At 40.3% G+C, this 14,725-nt stretch overlaps 1 non-coding gene across 1 annotated transcript; it reads left to right on the top strand.

Moving 5' to 3' along the window:
- The first annotated feature begins 5,638 nt into the window (after nt 1-5,638).
- Nucleotides 5,639-5,746, top strand: LOC148571831 (small nucleolar RNA R71). Its single transcript, XR_015909002.1, has one exon. It is a non-coding gene; the product is annotated as a small nucleolar RNA R71 (small nucleolar RNA).
- Nucleotides 5,747-14,725: the final 8,979 nt, after the last annotated feature.

Genomic DNA, 14,725 nt, shown 5'->3' on the forward strand with positions numbered 1-14,725 from the left:
ATAGAAAACAGTAGTACTTTGCATTAATCTTTGAGGAACAGCAGAGCTCCACACCTTAATCTATGGAGTGTAGAAACTCTACCGTTGAAAATACATAAATGAATAGAGGGTAAGCATGGCCGAATGGCCAGCCTCCCATGGAGGTCTAGAGATCTAAAAATGATCAAAAGATTCAAAGATGATTCCAAAGATAATAGTGAAATGTCCTATTTATAATAAACTAGCTACTAGGGTTTACAGAAGTAAGTAATTGATGCATAAATCCACTTCCGGGGCCCACTTGGTGTGTGCTTGGGCTGAGCTTTAACTTTCCACGTGCAGAGCCCATTTGTGGAGTTGAACGCCAGGTTTTGATCCATTTCTGGCGTTCAACTCTGGTTTTTGATCCATTTCTGGCGCTGAACTCCAGAATTGGGCAGAGAGCTGGCGTTGAACGCCAGTTTGCGTCGTCTAAACTTGGGCAAAGTATGGACTATTATACATTGCTGGAAAGCCCTGGATGTATACTTTTCAAAGCAATTGGAAGCGCACCATTTCGAGTTCTGTAGCTCCAGAAAATCCACTTTGAGTGCAGGGAGGTCAGAATCCAACAGCATCAGCGGTCCTTCTTCAACCTCTGAATCTGATTTTTGCTCAAGTCCCTCAATTTCAGCCAGAAAATACCTGAAATCACAGAAAAACACACAAACTCATAGTAAAGTCCAGAAATGTGAATTTAACATAAAAACTAATGAAAACATCCCTAAAAGTAACTAGATTCTACTAAAAGCATACTAAAAACAATGCCAAAAAGCGTATAAATTATCCGCTCATCACAACACCAAACTTAAATTGTTGCTTGTCCCCAAGCAACTGAAAATAAAATAGGATAAAAAGAAGAGAATATACTATAAATTCCAAACTATCAATGAAACAGTGCTTCAATCATATGAGCGGGACTTATAGCTTTTTGCCTCTTGAATAGTTTTGGCATCTCACTTTATCCATTGAAGTTCAGAATGATTGGCATCTATAGGAACTCAGAGTTCAGATAGTGTTATTGATTCTCCTAGTTCAGTATGATGATTCTTGAACACAGCTTTTTTATGAATCTTGGCCTTGGCCCTAAGCACTTTGTTTTCCAGTATTACCACCGGATACATAAATGCCACAGACACATAATTGGGTGAACCTTTTCAGATTGTGACTCAGCTTTGCTAAAGTCCCCAATTAGAGATGTCCAGGGTTCTTAAGCACACTCTTCTTTTGCTTTGGACCTTGACTTTAACCGCTCAGTCTCAAGTTTTCACTTGACACCTACACGCTACAAGCACATGGTTAGGGACAGCTTGGTTTAGCCGCTTAGGCCAGGATTTTATTCCTTTAGGCCCTCCTATCCACTGATGCTCAAAGCCATGGGATCCTTTTTATTTGCCCTTGCCTTTTGGTTTTAAGGGTTACTGACTTTTTCTGCTTGCTTTTTCTTTTTCTTTCTATATTTTTTTTTCGCCTATTTTTTTTTTCTCTTTTTTTTTCTGCAAACTTTGTTCTTTGCTGCTTTTTCTTGCTTCAAGAATCATTTTTATGATTTTTCAGATTATCAAATAACATGTCTCCTTGTCATCATTCTTTCAAGAGCCAACATATTTAACATTCTTAAACAACAACTTCAAAAGACATATGCACTGTTCAAGCATTCATTCAGAAAACAAGAAGCATTGTCACCACATCAATATAATTAAACTAAGTTCAAGGATAAATTCGAAACTCATGTACTTCTTGTTCTTTTGATTTAAAACATTTTTCATTTAAGAGAGGTGATGGATTCATAGGACATTCATAACTTTAAGACATAGTTACTAACTACTAATGATCATGTAATAAAGACACAAACATAGATAAGCACATAACATAGAAAACAAAAAACAGAAGAAATAAGAACAAGGAATGAATCCATCTTAGTGATGGTGGCGTTTCTTTCTTGAGGAACCAATGATGTCCTTGAGCTCTTCTATGTCTCTTCCTTGTCTTTGTTTCTCCTCCCTCATTGCTTTTTGATCTTCTCTTATTTCATGGAGCATGATGGAGTGCTCTTGATGTTCCACCCTTAATTGTCCCATGTTAGCACTTAATTCTCCTAGGGAGGTGTTGATTTGCTTCCAATAGTTTTGTGGAGGAAAATGCATTTGAGGCATCTCCGGGATCTCATGGTGATGAGCTTCCTGTGCCTCTTGAGCTCCATGAATGGGCTCTCTTGCTTGCTCCATCTTTTTATTAGTAATGGGCTTCTCTTCCTTAATAGGAATGTCTCCTTCTATGAAAGCTCCAGCCGAGTAACATAGATGGCAGATAAGATGAGGAAAAGCTAGCCTTGCCATGGGGGATGACTTTTCGGCTATTTTGTAGAGTTCATTAGAGATGACTTCATGAACTTCTATTTTCTCTCCAATCATGATGCTATGAATCATGATGGCCCGATTCACAGTAACTTCAGATCGGTTGCTAGTGGGAATGATTGAGCATTGAATGAACTCCAACCATCCTCTAGCCACAGGCTTGAGGTATAAACTTCTTAGTTGAACCGGCTTGCCTTTGGAGTCAATCTTCCATTGAGCTCCTTCCACACATATGTCCATAAGGACTTAGTCCAACCTTTGATTAAAGTTGACCCTTCTAGTGTAGGGGCGTGCATCTCCTTGCATCATAGGCAAGTTAAACGCCAACCTCACATTTTCCGGACTAAAATCTAAGTATTTCCCCCGAACCATTGTAACATAGTTCTTTGGATCCGGGTTCTTACTTTGATCATGGTTCTTGGTGATCCATGCATTGGCATAGAACTCTTGAACCATTAGGATGCCGACTTGTTGGATGGGATTTGTTAGAACTTCCCAACCTCTTCTTTGAATTTCATGTCGGATTTCCGGATACTCATTTCTTTTGAGTTTGAAAGGGACCTCAGGGATCACCTTCTTCTTGGCCACAACATCATAGAAGTGGTCTTGATGGGCTTTGGAGATGAACCTTTCCATCTCCCATGACTCGGAGGTGGAAGTTTTTGTCTTCCCTTTTCCCTTTCTAGAGGATTCTCCGGTCTTAGGTGCCATTAATGGTAATGGAAAAACAAAAAGCTTATGCTTTTACCACACCAAACTTAGAATATTGCTCGCCCTCGAGCAATAAAAGAAAGAATAGATGAAGAAGAAGAAGAAAATATGGAGAAGAGGGGTGAAATGTGTTTCGGCCAAGTAGAGAGGAGAGGGTTGTGTTGCGTGAAAATGAGGAAGAATGGAGGGCTATATATAGGGGAGGGAGGTGGGGGAAGGTTTCGGCCATATGGGTGGGTTTGGGTGGGAAATTGGTTTTGAATTTTGAAGGTAGGTGGAGTTTATGAGGTAGGTTTATGGGGAAGAGTGGATGGATGTGAGTGGTGAAGAGGTGATGGGGAAGAGAGATTGAGGTGATTGGTGAAGAGGTTTGGGGAAGAGTGTTTATGGGATTGTGTGAAAGAGGGGTGAGAAGAAGTGAGTGGAGGTAGGTGGGGATCCTGTGGGGTCCACAGATCCTGAGATGATCCTGTGGGGTCCACAGATCCGGAGGTGTCAAGGATTTACATCCCTGCACCCATTAGGCATGTAAAATGCCCTTGCACACAACTCTGGGCGTTCAGCGCCAGGTTGGTGCCCATTTTGGGCGTTCAACGCCCATTTGTTGGCCATTTCTGGCGTTGAACGCCAGAACCATGCTCTGTTCTGGCGTTGAACGCCAGGCAGATGCTCCTCCGGGGTGTGATTTTTCTTCTACTGTATTTTATTCCGTTTTCAATTTTTATATTCATTTTGTGAATCCACATGATCATGAACTATAAAGACATATAACTAAGAAAAATATTGTTAGATAAATAAAAATTGGGTTGCCTCCCAACAAGCGCTTCTTTAATGTCAATAGCTTGACAGTGGGCTCTCATAGAGCCTCATAAATGTTCAGAGCATTGTTGAGACTCTCCAACACCAAACTTAGAGTTTGGATATGGGAGTTCAACACCAAACTTAGAGTTTGGTTGTGGCCTCCCAACACCAAACTTAGAGTTTGACTGTGGGGGCTTTGGTTGACTCTGCTTTGAGAGAAGCTTTTTATGCTTCCTCTCCATGGATGCAGAGAGAGATCCTTGAGTTGTAAACACAAGGTTGTCCTCATTTACTTGAAGGATCAATTCTCCTCTGTCCACATCAATCACAGCTCTTGCTGTGGCCAGGAAAGGTCTTCCTAGGATGATGGATTCATCCTCTTCCTTTCCAGTATCCAGGACTATGAAATCAGCAGGGATGTAAAGGCCTTCAACCTTTACTAACACGTCCTCTACTTGTCCATAAGCCTATTTTCTTGAATTGTCTGCTATCTCTAATGAGATTTTAGCAGCTTGCACCCCATAGATTCCCAGTTTCTCTATTACAGAGAGTGGCATGAGGTTTATTCCTGAACCGAGGTCACACAGAGCCTTAAAGATCATGGTGCCTATGGTACAAGGTATTATGAACTTTCCAGGATCCTGTCTCTTCTGAGGCAATGTCAGTTGATCCAGATCACTTAGTTCATTGGTGAACAAGGGATGTTCATCTTCCCAAGTTTCAATACCAAATAATTTGGCATTCAGCTTCATGATTGCACCAAGAAACTTGGCAGTTTGCTCTTCAGTAACATCCTCATTTTCTTCAGAAGATGAATACTCATCAGAGCTCATGAATGGCATAAGGAGGTTCAATGGAATCTCTATGGTCTCTAGATGAGCCTCAGAGTCCCTTGGTTCCTCAGAGGGAAGCTCCTTATTGATCACTGGACGTCCCAGGAGGTCTTCCTCCTTGGGATTCACGTCCTCCTCTCCCTCTTTGGGTTCGGCCATTTTGCTTATGTCAATGGCCTTGCACTCTCCTTTTGGATTCTCTTCTGTATTGCTTGGGAGAGTACTGGGAGGGATTTCAGTGATCCTTTTACTGAGCTGGCCCACTTGTGCTTCCAAATTTCTAATGGAAGACCTTGTTTCATTCATGAAACTTACAGTGGCCTTAGATAGATCAGAGACTAAGTTTGCTAATTTAGAAGTATTTTGTTCAGAGTTCTCTGTCTGTTGCTGAGTGGATGATGGAAAAGGTTTATTATTGTTAAACCTGTTTCTTCCACCATTACTAAAGCCTTGTTGAGGCTTTTGATCCTTCCATGAGAAATTTGGATGATTTCTCCATGATGGGTTATAGGTGTTTCCAAAAGGTTCACCTAAGTAATTCACCTCTACCATTGCAGGGTTTTTAGGATCATAAGCTTCTTCTGCATAAGAAGCCTCTTGAGTACTGTTGGATGCAGCTTGCATTCCATTCAGACTCTGAGAAATCATATTGACTTGCTGAGTCAATATTTTGTTCTGAGCCAATATGGCATTCAGAGTATCAATTTCAAGAACTCCCTTCTTCATAGGCGTCCCATTATTCACAGAATTCCTTTCAGAAGAGTACATGAACTGGTTATTTGCAACCATGTCAATGAGTTCTTGAGCTTCTGCAGGCGTTTTCTTTAGGTGAATGGATCCACCTGCAGAGGTATCCAATGACATCTTAGATAACTCAGACAGACCATCATAGAATATATCCAGGATGGTCCATTCTGAAAGCATGTCAGAAGGACACTTTTTGGTCAGTCCTTTGTATCTCTCCCAAGCTTCATAGAGGGATTCACCTTCTTTCTGTTTGAAGGTTTGAACATCCACTCTAAGCTTGCTCGGCTTTTGAGGAGGAAAGAACTTGGCTAGGAAAGCCTTGACCAGCTTATCCCAAGAGTTCAGGCTATCCTTAGGTTGAGAGTCCAATCATACTCTAGCTCTGTCTCTTACAGCAAAAGGGAAAAGCATGACCCTATAGACTTTAGGATCTACTCCATTAGTCTTAACAGTATCACATATCTGCAAGAATTCAGTTAAGAACTGAAAAGGATCTTCAGATGGAAGTCCATGAAACTTACAGTTTTGCTGCATCAGAGAAACTAATTGAGGTTTCAGCTCAAATTTGTTTGCTCCAATGGCAGGAATGGAGATGCTTCTTCCATGTAAATTAGAATTTGGTGCAGTAAAGTCACCAAGCATTCTCCTTGCATTGTTGTTGGGTTCGGCTGCCATCTCCTTTACTTGTTCGAAATTTTCAATCAAGTTGTCTCTGGATTGTTGTAATTTAATTTCTCTTAATTTCCTCTTCAGAGTCCTTTCAGGTTCTGGATTAGCTTCAACAAGAATGCCTTTTTCTATGTCCCTGCTCATAAGAAAGAGGAGAGAAAAAAAGAAAAGAAGAGGAATCCTCTATGTCACAGTAAAGAGGTTCCTTATTGTTAGTAGAAGAAAAGAAGAAGAGAAAAATCTGAACTCAGAAAGAGAGAGAGAGGGTTCGGATTTTTGGTGGGTGAGGGAGAGATGTTAGTAGATGAATAAATAAATAGAATAAGATGAGAGAGGGAAAATTTCGAAAATAATTTTTGAAAAAGAGTTAGTTGATTTTTGAAAATAGTTTTTGAAAAAGGTTAGTGGTTTTTCGAAAATAAAAATAAAAAATTAAAATAATAAAAAAGAAATTTTTGAAAAAGGGGGAAGATATTTTCGAAAATGAGAGAGAGAGAGAGAGTTAGTTAGGTAGTTTTGAAAAAGATAAGAAACAAACAAAAAGTTAGTTAGTTAGTTGAAACAAATTTTGAAAAAATAAGAAGTTAGGAAGTTAGAAAAGATATTTTTGAAATCACTTTTTTTTTTTGAAAAAGGTAAGATAAGAAGATATTTTTGAAAAGATATGATTGAAATTAGTTTTTGAAAAAGATTTGATTTTTAAAATCACAATTAATGACTTGATTCACAAGAAATCACAAGATATGATTCTAGAACTTAAAGTTTGAATCTTTCTTAACAAGCAAGTAACAAACTTGAAATTTTTGAATCAAAACATTAATTGTTATTGTTAATTTCGAAAATTTGATATAAAAATAAGGAAAAGATTTTTGAAAAATATTTTTGGAATTTTCGAAAATAACTAAGAAATTTGAAAAAGATTTGATTTTTGAAAAAGATTTTGAAAAGGATAAGATTTTCAAATTGAAAATTTGATTTGACTAATAAGAAACAACTTGATTTTTAAAATTTTTGAAAAAGTCAATCCAAATTTTCGAATTTGATGAGAGAAAAAGGGGAAGATATTTTTTTTTTATTTTTGAATTTTTATGATGAGAGAGAAAAACAAGTAAAATGATGCAATGCATGAAATTTTTAGATCAAAACATGTGATGCATGCAAGAATGCTATGAATGTCAAGATGAACACCAAGAACACTATGAAGATCATGATGAACATCAAGAACATAATTTTGAAAAATTTTTAATGCAAAGAAAACATGCAAGACATCAAACTTAGAATTCTTTAATGCTTAGCCACTAAGAATTCAAGAATGCATATGAGAAACAAGAAAAGAAACAAAACATGCAAATGCAAAGATCAAACAAGAAGACTTACCAAGAACAACTTGAAGATCATGGAGAACACTATGAATGCATGAATTTTCGAAAAATGCAAGATGCACATGCAATTGACACAACTTATAACATGACTTAAGACTCAAACAAGAAACAGAAAAATATTTTTGATTTTTATGATTTTCTAATTTTTTTTTAGATTTTTCGAAATTAATTGAAAAAGGAAAATAAGGATTCCAAAATTTTTATTATGAATTCCAGGAATCTTGCCATGTTAGTCTAAAGCTTCAGTCCAGGAATTAGACATGACTCACTAGCCAGTCAAGCTTTCAATGAAAGCTCCGGTCCAAAACACTAGACATGGGCAATGGCCAGCCAAGCTTCAGCATGTAAATCAGGAACAGCAGCAGGTGGATTAGCAACAACTAGCTTGCTCTTGATAACAAATTGCAAGCCTCAGTCCAAATGAATTTAGACATGGCTTTACAGCCAGCCAGGCTTCACATGCTTCATGAAACACTAGAATTCATTCTTAAAAATTCTGAAGAAAAATATATTTTTGAAGACATTTTTTTTTCGAAAACATGTGAGAAAATTTGAAATATTTTTGAAAAATTTTTGAAAAGAAAACAAAAAGAAAATTACCTAATCTGAGCAACAAGATGAACCGTCAGTTGTCCAAACTCGAACAATCCCCGGCAACGGCGCCAAAAACTTGGTGCGCAGAAATTGTGACTACACTTTGATTATGTAAAATTCATCGCTCTTTCTTTTCCTGGTAATAGCGCCAAAAACATGATGCCAATACCATGGTTCACAACTTCGCACAACTAACTAGCAAGTGCACTGGGTCGTCCAAGTAATACCTTACGTGAGTAAGGGTCGAATCCCACAGAGATTGTTGGTATGAAGCAAGCTATGGTCACCTTGTAAATCTCAGTCAGGCGGATATAAAATAGTAATGGGGTTTTCGAAAATAATTAATAAAATAGGGATAGAAATACTTATGTAAATCACTGGTGAGAATTTCAGATAAGCGAATAGAGATGCTTTCGTTCCTCTGAACCTCTGCTTTCCTGCTATCTTCATCCAATCAGTCTTACTCCTTTCCATGGCTGGCTTTATGTGATACATCACCATTGTCAATGGCTACTTTCGGTCTTCTCTCGGGAAAATGATCCAAATGCCCTGTCACGGCACGGCTAATCGTCTGGAGGCATCACCCTTGTCAATGGTTTCATCTTATCCTCTCAGTGAAAATGATCAACGCACCCTGTCACGGCACGGCTATTCATCTGTCGGTTCTCGATCATGCTGGAATAGGATTTACTATCCTTTTGCGTCTGTCACTACGCCCAGCAATCGCGAGTTTGAAGCTCATCACAGTCATTCAATCATTGAATCCTACTCGGAATACCACAGACAAGGTTTAGACCTTCCGGATTCTCTTGAATGCCGCCATCATTCTAGCTTACACCACGAAGATTCTGATTAAGAGATCTAAGAGATACTCATTCAGTCGAAGGTAGAACGGAAGTGGTTGTCAGGCACGCGTTCATAAGGAATGATGATGATTGTCACGTTCATCACATTCAGATTGAAGTGTGAATGAATATCTTAGAATTGAAATAAGATGAATTGAATAGAAAACAGTAGTACTTTGCATTAATCTTTGAGGAACAGCAGAGCTCCACACCTTAATCTATAGAGTGTAGAAACTCTACCTTTGAAAATACATAAGTGAATAGAGGGTAAGCATGGCCGAATGGCCAGCCTCCCATGGAGGTCTAGAGATCTAAAAATGATCAAAAGATTCAAAGATGGTTCCAAAGATAATAGTGAAATGTCCTATTTATAATAAACTAGCTACTAGGGTTTACAAAAGTAAGTAATTGATGCATAAATCCACTTCCGGGGCCCACTTGGTGTGTGCTTGGGCTGAGCTTTAACTTTCCACGTGCAGAGGCCATTTGTGGAGTTGAACGCCAGGTTTTGATCCATTTCTGGCGTTCAACTCTGGTTTTTGATCCATTTCTGGCGCTGAACTCCAGAATTGGGCAGAGAGCTGGCGTTGAACGCCAGTTTGCGTCGTCTAAACCTGGGCCAAGTATGGACTATTATACATTTCTGGAAAGCCCTGGATGTCTACTTTCCAACGCAATTGGAAGCGCGCCATTTCGAGTTCCGTAGCTCCAGAAAATCCACTTTGAGTGCAGGGAGGTCAGAATCCAACAGCATCAGCGGTCCTTCTTCAACCTCTGAATCTGATTTTTGCTCAAGTCCCTCAATTTCAGCCAGAAAATACCTGAAATCACAGAAAAACACACAAACTCATAGTAAAGTCCAGAAATGTGAATTTAACATAAAAACTAATGAAAACATCCCTAAAAGTAACTAGATTCTACTAAAAACATACTAAAAACAATGCCAAAAAGCGTATAAATTATCCGCTCATCAGCAGCAAAACAGAGCAATTTCGCACAGCAACAGAAATTCAAACAATGCCTGAATCCACTACTTAGCCCAGATTCGCTAACCACCTAAATCAAACTAAACTAACTAACTAAACTAATTCTAACTACACTAATGGAATTACAATAAGCAGTAAAAAGAAGTAGAACAGGGAAACAGAAACCTGGGGTGCATAAACTAAACGGGGTAAATGAAATGAAGGCGAAGTGGAGTGGTGGTTTGGCGTGGCTGTGGAGCTCGTACCGGCGACAATGGTGGTCGCGGTGGCACTGAGGCGGCGTTGAGGCTGGCCTCGAGAGAGGGAGCTGAGGCAGAGAGGGGTCGAGTGGAGTGAGAGAGAGTGAGAGAGTGGAGGTTGCGCGGTGATGGCGGCGATGGTCGTGGTCGCTCGCCAGAGGGCAGCCGCTGGTTGCTGAACAGAGGAGGGAGGTGGTGGTGGAAAAGAAATGGAACGTTGGGGACGAAAGGTGTGTTGCGCGAATGCGCTAGGGCTTTGCGTCTCTGGTTAAATTGGGTTTTTAAATCCATGCGAGCGTGCACCGTGCGCATCCACGTGGGTGATAGAAATAGGGACATGGCGCGAAGGCGCCATACGCGCCTACGCGTATATGGACGAGTTAATAGTTGGCGCGGACGCGTACAGTGCGCATTCGCGCGGGTATGCTGGGCCAGAGGCACAAAAGAGGCCCAGAGTTGGCACAACTCTCGGGTCCTTTGGCCTGGGTGATGCTAAAACGCATCGACGTGGGCGCGCACCGTGCGTGTTCGCGTGGATGGTATGAGCTTATGGAATGGGCGTGGAGGCGTGAAGTACGCTAACGCGTGTATGAAGAAACAGGGAGTGGCGCGGACACGTACAGCGTGCGTCCGCGTGGATTGAGACACAGAGTTAGCCCAAAAGTGGCACAACTCTCTGGTCCTTGGCCCAGCTAGTCGAAACGAGCATCCTACGCGCGCGCGCGCCTTGCGCTTGCGCGTAGGTTGGTTTTTTTTTAATGAGCGTCAAAAAGAGCTCATAACTTTCCCATTCTTCTCTGAAACTCTAAACTAGCTAAGATGCAAGATTAAGCGTATTTTGAATCATAGGGGATTCTTCAAATAACTTGAGAAAACTTGCAATTCAAGCAAAAACTCAATTCAAAGATTTATCCGTTATTAAGGCATAGAATGTATAAACACCTTAGCAAGCAAATGGAAATATACCAAGAAGTAAAGAAACTATATACAATGGAACCCAATTCATTCATTCATTATATCTACAAGAGAATGGAAAGAGTTTACCATGGTGGGGTGTCTCCCACCAAGCACTTTTAGTTTAAGTCCTTAAGTTGGACATTGGGAGGCTCCTTGTCAAGGTGGCTTGTACTTGTATCCATCCTTCAACCTCCAAGAGTGCTTGTCCTTCAATTGGTTGTCAGAAGTTCCAACCTTCTTCATTAAGCTTTGGTGAGGTCCTTTCCAAGACGTGAGCTCCCGAGATTGACTATCGTAAGATAATCCAGGATCCCATATCTTGTCCTCGCACACATCTTGTAGTTGATTGCCTTGACTTTGTTCGGGCGACGAGAAAACAAAATTCTCATGGAAGCACCAAACTACTCTCCTAGACCTAATTAATCGAGCATTACACCAACCCATGCTCTCCAATTTCGAGCTTCCCACCATAATGAGCCTAGATTTAGAACGCCAACCACCAAACATCCTCCTCTTTCGCTTAATTCCACAAAGCACCCTAAGTTGGCCATCCATTTCAAGCAAACCATACTCAAGTGGGATAGTGAAGCCGAGAGTTAGAAGTTTTACCCACTCAAGCGGAGGATTGGATAACGAACTAGGTGGGGGAGTTCCCAAAGATCTTGATAAAGCATGCTCTACTCCTGTCCATCCTCTTCTAAAGGTTTTCACTACTTGGCGAGGTTCTTCAAGTTCCTCCTCATGCCGAGCTTCCTCAAGTTCACATCCTTCTTTACTAATTTCTTCTATTTCTTCCCTATCACTCTCGTCATAGATAGGAGGTAAAGTAAAATCTACCTCATCATCGAATCTAGACATTTTGGGGAAGGACTCTTCAAACTCGGACGGTTCATATGTTGATTCGAAATCATCATAGATAGGAGCGCTTGTTGCTTGGAATACTTCTCCCAGTTCTTCATCTTCAGTAGGCCTTGGAGGTTTCAGGTCTTCCTCAACCTTGCTTTCTAATCCACTGGGGAAGGGTTCAACAAGATCGTCAAGGGGGTTGATCAACATGGGTAAAAAATCACTAATGATGGAACCTACTTCTTGATCAACTTCCTTCGACTCTCTATTTACTTCTGCAACATTACTCTTTTCTTCGACATCCCCTTCAAGCTTCTTGGAAGAGGGTTCTTCAATTCGAGATTCCTTTATGTGCTCAACGTATCCCAAACATCCATCCACTACTTCCTTTTGTTTGCTAATCTCTATCTTCTCCCCTTGTCATCCTTCTTGCTTCAATTCTCCTTCCTCACCATGGAGCTTTAAGTTCATACTCTCACTAAGCTCTTTGATTGTTTCTCCACATTCAACAATGGGGTACTTAAAGTGCATGAACTTAGGTGAGACGTTAAGTGATTCACGGCTTCTACCATGCTAGCTATCTTTACTCTTAGCTCCTTAAACTTGGTTTCATCCTCCTCTTGCCGCCTTAAGATGCAAGATTCAAGGTCTCTCAGTTCTGATATGAAAGCTTCGTCGGGAGGTGGTGGTGGAAGAGAGGGTTCCTCGGTTAAGGGAAGATTGTTGTAATCGGAAGGTGGTTCATGTTGGTGGAGTTCTTGAGGTGGTGTATGTGGGAATTGTGGTTCTTGGGGACATTGGTATTGGGATGGTGGTCGTTCCATATGTGATTCGAACGGTGGTTGATATGGTATGCATGAGTTATGGTCATGTAGAGTGGAATGGTGGTGTGAGGCTTGTGAGTATGATGTGTGGCTATATTGAGGAATGGGGTCACATGCATATGACGATTGTGGTTGACAACCACAACAAGGGTCATCACACACATTGGACTGGCGTACGTTAGGATCAGAATTATACCCATAGGAGTTCGTAGGAGGTTGTTGCCATGAAGGTTGTTCATAAGCTTGAGGTTCCTCCCATCCTTGATTCCCAAATCCCTGATTGCATATCCTCATTGGAGCTTCCATTTTCTACAACATAGTTTGAACTACACTCATAGCCAAAAAGGATGAGAATTCATAATGAAATAGAAAATAAAGACAAAAGGGCAATAAGAAATAAAGAAGATAAAATCCTAACTAGTAAAAACTGGCAAACAAACCAAAGTTCAAGCTATTCACAATATGTACAATAGCCAATAATATAGCACCATTGGGTTCCCGGCAACGGCGCCATTAATTTGATAAGCGAATTCTTTGTCGGTAAGCAATTTCTCTTATAGAAAGAAGAATTTTGTTGTAAGCATAGCTCCAAACCAACAAACAACTCTCGCATCAAATTAAAATTGTGGTTTCGTTACAAGTACAAACCCCAATAAGAATTAACCAGAGTATTTGGACTCCGGGTCGTCTCCCTAGGAACCAATGGAGTGCATGCGTATTGGCTATGATGGGGTAAAAAGGGGGTTTTGTTTATGAGATGCCAAGAAAGTAAATTGAGCAAGTAAGTAAAGAAAGCAAAATAAATAAATCTTGGCTAAGACTTGGATACTTGAGATCACAATCCTAGTTAACACCAATTATTGACAATTATGAGAGGCCAACCCATTAAGTCTACTTCTCGAAGCCTTAAGTACGTAACATTTACTCCTAGACTGGAAGTATGTCAAATAGGCCTAATCACATCCACCCATAAGTCCTAACCTCCCTATCAATTGGCTTAGTAGTGGATTAGCGTCAATGAGCTTCAAATTGATCACACGGGGTTCTCAAACTACCAAATCCATTGTATCCAAAAACTCAAGATCACTCGAGTCCCTTTGCCTAGACCAAGAGTTGATAAAACTACTCAAGAACTAAAGATAGCATTTCATCGAACACTTAGAGTGCAATAAAAGTTGACATCATAAATTGCAAAGATACTAAAATCTACCACTATTAATTGCAAGAAAAGTGAGGTCACAACTCAATTCATCAATTAAAGAAACATCAACATCAAAATTGCATTAAATGTGAATAAATCCAACATGAGTCATCATCACAAACGAGAGCAAATTAAGAAACTAGCATAAAAACTAAGAGGATCAAGGTGTACAAATGAGAAATTATGGAAGAAACAAGATGAGATTAAGTAATTGAACATGAAATTAAAATATTCTAACCTAATCCTAACCTAATTCTAGAGAGAAGAGGGAGCTTCTCTCTCTAGAAAACTAACTAAAGGCTCATGTTGGCTAAACTAATTGCTCCCCCTTTGCTTGGACTTCAATTCTGCATGAAATACACTCAGAAACAAGTTGGATTTGGGCCTGGACAGCTCAGAAATCGCCCCCAGCAGCCTTCAAGTGGGCCACGTGAGAGTATCGGCGCGTACGCGCCATGTGCACGCGTGCGTCGCTGGCAAATTCTCAACCCGCGCAGACGCGGCATGTATGCGAGCGCGTCCATAGGCGAAATCACTTTTGCGCGTGCGTGACTGGTGCGCGTGCGCGTCCTTTGGTGCATTTCCAATCTTTGTTTCTCCATGCATTCTCCCTTTTTGTATGCTTTTCTCCTCATTTCTTCCATCCAATACTTGCCTTACGGACCTGAAATCACTCATCAAACACATCAAAGCATAGAATGGAATTAAAGTGAAT

Source organism: Arachis ipaensis, chromosome B3 (assembly GCF_059453495.1).
Source record: "Arachis ipaensis isolate K30076 ecotype BB chromosome B3, ASM5945349v1, whole genome shotgun sequence".
NCBI lineage: Eukaryota > Viridiplantae > Streptophyta > Magnoliopsida > Fabales > Fabaceae > Arachis > Arachis ipaensis.